This window comes from Cynocephalus volans, chromosome 10, assembly GCF_027409185.1.
Source record: "Cynocephalus volans isolate mCynVol1 chromosome 10, mCynVol1.pri, whole genome shotgun sequence".
NCBI classification, from domain to species: domain Eukaryota; kingdom Metazoa; phylum Chordata; class Mammalia; order Dermoptera; family Cynocephalidae; genus Cynocephalus; species Cynocephalus volans.
The window spans coordinates 101,989,210-101,995,209 of record NC_084469.1 but is presented as its reverse complement, the minus strand read 5'-3'; positions in this window follow the sequence as shown (position 1 = coordinate 101,995,209).

Genomic DNA, 6,000 nt, shown 5'->3' with positions numbered 1-6,000 from the left:
AAGAGCGGGGGCCACTGCTCTCTCAGGCGAGTAGCCCCAACCCAACCGCTGTTACAGCTTTTATTACATTTAGCAAGCTTGTGCATGCGAGATAAGCATTAATGCATAAATTCTGTTATATTTTTCTCAAGAGCAGAAGGCCGTTACCTCCCTTCTCAAGCACTTGGTTATCTATAATGCACCTCTTGGGAACATCCCAAGAAAGTGTTCTCACAACTTCAAATATTCTCAAGGATTGTTTGCAATCCTTGATATTTCTTGGTTGTTTACTCGTATGCGAGTTCTCCAAGTGAACACGTCCTTGGGTGCTGACCACAGATGTCCACTAACCATGTCCTTCATCACCCCCTTTTTGTTTTTGCCATTTGCAGTATATGACAGAGAAAATAGCGTGCCTTTGCTCACTCATTCATCCTTGTTCTCGGCAGTGTTCGTAGACTATATTTAAAAGGAAAAGTAAGCATACAATTATTATAAGCAACAGACTTGAAAGCAGCCTTTCAATGAGGGATAGGATTTAATTGATATAACTTATCAAGCAGACCTTTAAAAACATTTTGTTTTGAGAGAGGTTGAAATTCCTTTTGAAAAGTGTTTTGAATTTGAGATTGTAACTGCAAAATCTCTGTGTTAGATTATTATGATAAAGTAAATGCATTTTAACTTTGTCCCAGTAAGATTCATTAAAAGGCACTGGGGTTATACAAAAGTTAGTCTGATTCCAATGACATTTCATTTGAATTTGTCTTTGTAGGCTGATAACTTGATCTCCTAACATTGTCACAGCTTGCTGTAAATCAGCTGTTTCTTCATGTATTTGTGTATCAATTTGGTGTTGAGTGGACCATAAATCATGTGAATTCTTATGCCACTCTGCTACTTCTTTTGAAGTTTTAATAGAGCTTTGTAAAGCTATTGTAGCTGTTGCAGTTGCAGTTACAAAGATTATCCCCATTATTACAACTGTTAACGTTCCAATAAATCGACGGGAACGTTTTAGCAAAGACTCAGCTACGTATTGTAAGAAACCGGCAGCAGGGGAGTCCTGCCATGGTCGATTAAGTTTTACTGGTAACCAAATGCCAATTCTTGCCTTCAAGATATACAAACTATCTTTAGAAAAATTAATGTTCATGGTATGATTTAAACAAGTATATAATGAGCAATTACCTAAACATTCTATCTCACCAGTGGTTTGGTTCCAATTAATTTGTCCAGTCATCATTAAATAAGGTAATCGTACACAACTGTGAACATATATGAAACTCTTTATAGTGAAGTTTAAGGAATAGTTTGATGAGGAATTAATCATACCTCCAGTCCATGTATGTAAGGGATATAAAGATGTGGGAAGTTTCCACAAATCTTTTTGTAATGGATAATATGGTAAATGAGGAAATGGAGGTGCAAATCCTCCACCTTGCCATACAATAGACTCATTTCCTGTAGTACTTATAGTATGATTATGTTTATTCCACTTTAGATCTGAAGCGGGGCCTTTGGTCCGAGTGGAGCCAATAGGACTGCAATCAATGACATTTCCATAGGAAATATTAACCAGTACTTGGGCTGTTTCTCCCCTACACTAGTCCAGGGAGCGCATTGGGGCAAGTGATTCAGAATAGGTATTTGACAGGGAGGAATATGGGGTACAGAAGCGTTCGGATCAAATGAAGAATTGTGGAAACTATAGGCACTTAATAAAAACAGTCGTCATAACTGTTCCTTTTTTGTAGTATTTCTTGTAACAGTTAACCATGCCTGGGGTGCAATTTTAAGACAGTGATCACCATGTCCAATACAAATAGGAGGTCTCCCCCGATCCCACTTTATAATTTGTAACATTAGTCCCTTCCTCTTCAGGCTTTAAAGGTCCTCACTGGGAATATGGTCCAGGCATCCATCTAGAGTCATTAGTATACACTAACAATGGGGCATCATACCAAGAAATGGCCCGATTAATGGGAGGATGTGTAATATAGGCCCAATAAGTCTGATTATCAGCAGTGACAAAACCAACCTGAGTGGACACCAAAGCCATCATGACCAAAAACATTGCCGATGCATTACTCCCATGACCATGTTGTTCAGTGATCTTATTCGCTTCTTGAGTCAATTTCTTTATCTGTCCCCAAGTTGGTATAGTCACCATTTGAGTGCTTGGTAGCAGATAACGAAACATTTTCTGGCTATTTGGGTCAATCTGAAGATCTGCTATGCCTTTCCAAACCTCTTCAATTTCCTTCTTTCTCTTTTGAGCCATTTCTCAGTTTAATACTCTTACCCAGTATCCAAAAGGATTCAGTATCTGTGGAGAAATAAGCATAACCTCTGCTCCAACGGTTAACTACCGCTGGAAGCCAAAGGGATTTTAGTGTATCATAATAATATATAGGTTGTTGTAGCGGTTCATTGGTGGTTGAATTGTCTGCATTGTCTTTCTGCTGGTGTTGAATTTTCTGCATTTATATTCAAAAAATTATGAGTAAATAGAGCTGGGGCTATTCGTCCTCTTGGGGATTCCATATAGTCTCCCCCCTTTTTGTTTTTGTAGTAAAGATTTAAGTGTTCTATTATGCCATTCAACAACGGCTTGACCTGTACTATTACAAGGGATACCAGTAAAATGTTTGATAGAATAAGCCTGGAAAAATAACTGACATTTTTTATATAAATATGAAAGGGCATTGTCAGTTTTTAACCATATAGGAATTCCCATGACAGCAAAGGCCTGCAAGAGATGAGAAATAACTGCATCAGCACACTCAGATGCCAACAGTGTTGCCCACATAAAACCTGAAAAAGCATCCACAGAAATATGAACATATTTCAGTTTACCAAATTCAGGAACAATAGTAACATCCACTTGCCATAGCTGTAAAGGAGCATTCCCATGGTCATTGGCCCCGGCCGATAAAGGAACTGCATCTAATTTTTGACATAATGGGGCATTGTTGTACTATCGCATGGGCTTGAGTCCATGAAATATGATAATCATGATGCAAAGAGCTAGCATTACAAAGAAAATGGGAATGAGCCTCAGTGGCCTGCAAAACAGAACCTACAAGAGTATCGATTAGTGCATTGCCTTTACTCAACGGTCCAGGCAAATTGGTATGAGCGTGAATGTGCGTAACAAAAAGAGATGAAGAACGGGAGTGAATAACTTGCTGCAGTAAGCGAAATAAAGCGGGTAATGCATTAGAATCAGAAGGAACAGTAACAGTTTCTATAGTTTGTACCACTTGGACAGCATATTGGGAATCTGAAAGAATATTCAAAGGAATATCTCCTACATCAATTAAAAGTAAATATATAGCGTATAATTCAGCTTTCTGAACCAAAGTATAAGGACTTTGAAGGACTTTATGGTTTACTGTGTCCATATATCCTGCCAGGCCAAAATTGTTAGCATCTGTGAAATAAGTTTTTGCATTAGTTATAGGAGAAAATGTAACACAATGAGGAAGGATCCAAGACGTTCTCTGCAGAAATTGAGCATCTTATGAGAAGGATAATGAGATGTAAAACTTCATAAAAATTCACTAACAGCCAATTGCCACCATACATTCAAAGCAGATAAGGGTTGTATCTCTCTGTGAGACAAAGGCAGTACAATAATACAAGGATCTTGACCAGTTAATGGACGAAAATGGAGCCGTCCTTTAGTAATGAAAACAGAAATTTTATCTATATATGTTTCCAATGATTTAGTAGTTTTATGCGGAAGAAAAAGCCATTCAATAATATCTTGTTGTAGTAACACACCGGTGGGTGAATGAAGTGTGTGAAAAATCACAAGTTATAAATTTGTATAGTCAGCAATTCTTTGCAGTTGAGCTTGTTGGATATTTTCCAATTTTCGTAACTCAGATTCTGCTTCTTGGGAGAACACTCGAGGGCGATCCAAGGTTGGATCGCCCTCTAGTGTTGAAAATAAATGATGCAAGGCATATGTTGGGATACCCAATGAAGGGCGAAGCCAATTTATATTTCCCAATAACTTCTTAAAATCATTTAAAGTCTGCAATGAATCCCTTCGAATTTGTACCTTTTGGGGAATAATGATTTGTTCAGTAATCTTTTGTCCTAAATAAGAAAAAGGAGGCTGTGATTGAATCTTATCCTCCGCAATTAAAAGACCAAAATCCTGAAGTGTGGCATGAATAATCTGTAATAATTCTGGGCAAGAAAAAGTTGGAGGCATAGCAATTAAAATATCATCCATATAATGAATAACTTCCAAATCCGAAAATTGAACCTGTAAAATCTCCAAAGGCTGATTGACATAATGTTGGCACATAGTGGGACTGTTCATCATTCCTTGTGGAAGAACAGTCCATTGCTATCTAGAAGCAGGTTTTTCATTATTTAAAACAGGGACTGTGAAAGCAAATTTTTCACTATCCTCTGGTTGCAAAGGAATGTGGAAAAAACAATCTTTAAGATCTATAACAATAACAGACCAATGTTGAGGAAGTAAAGCTAAATTTGGAAGTCCCAGTTGTAAAGGTCCCATTGGTAACATTATAGCATTAATCTTTCTCAAATCAGTCAACATTCTCCATTTACCAGATTTTTTCTTAATAACAAATACAGTTGAGTTCCAAGGACTGGAACTTTCTATAATATGTCCCAGAGAAAGTTGTTCTTTCACTAATAATTTAAGTGCCTCCAATTTTTCTTGTGTCAGGGGTCACTGATCCACCCAAATAGGTGAAGTTTTTTTCCGTTTTATGGGCAGAGCGAGGCGCTTCACAGTGACCCCCATTAAAAAGGAGAGGTGTAGTCAAGACCTTGACGATTAACAGAAACTTTGGGGTGTAAGTGTGTTACGGAAGGTTTAGACGGATCAAAACCTTCCTTAAACATTAACTCTTTAGCTGTTTCCAAAATGGCTGGAATAGTAATCATAGCGCCCCATTGGTGCAACAGTTCCGTCCCCCACAGGGTAATAGCGATGTTAGCACAAAAAGGTTGAAGAACGGCCTTTTGTCCTTCAGGACCAAAACATTCTATAGGTATGTCTTTCTGTAAAATATTCGATAAGGTTCCTACACCTATGAAGGTGGTAGAAATGGGATGAGCTTTTCATGCTTGGGGCCAATGTTGTAAAGAAATTATAGAAACCTCAGCGCTCGTATCCACAAGCCATTGCAAGTTAGTCCCATCTTTAAATGACACAGTCAATTACAGTCTCTGGTCCTTAATAAATTGCTGCCAAAAAACATGAGCATTAGTTCTTCCAAATCCACCGTCCCGTAGGTGTGGACTGGTTTGTCCTTTTAAATAGGGCAAAAGCAACAATTGAGCAATTTTTTGTCCAATTTTAAAATTAACCGGTCAGCTAGCTGACATCATAATTTGTATATGACCAGTAAAATCAGAATCAATAACTCCAATATGCACAGTTACACCTTGTTTAGTTAAACTACTTCGGCCAATTAACAACCCCATTGAATTATTTGGTAATGGGCCGTAGACATTTGTAGGAATTAATTTAATGCCATCTTCAGGAGAAAGTGGGAAATCCTGTATGCAGGGAATATCTAGGGCAGCGCTTCCTGGCATTGCACGAAAAAGATCGCATACTCCCTTTTTAAATTGGTTTCCTGAGTGGTGGGAGTCACTGGATATTGGAACTTGAAAGAGTTCGTATTGTTTTTCTTGGGGCCCCGAGCCGGGCCCACTTGCCTGTTTCCCGATGGTAAATTGGGCGGTAAGTTACCATCTCTGTCTTTCTTAGATCGGCATTTGTTAGTCCAATGTTTTCCTTTTTTACATCGTCTACAAACTCCAGGCGGTATGGCTGGTGCCATTGGAGGAGGATTATTGCCCTTATGACAGTCTTTTTTTTTTTTTTTAAAAAAAAGATGACTGGTAAGGGGATCTTAACCCTTGACTTGGTGTTGTCAGCACCACGCTCAGCCAGTGAGCAACCGGCCATCCCTATATGGGATCCGAACCCATGGCCTTGGTGTTATCAGCACCACACTCTCC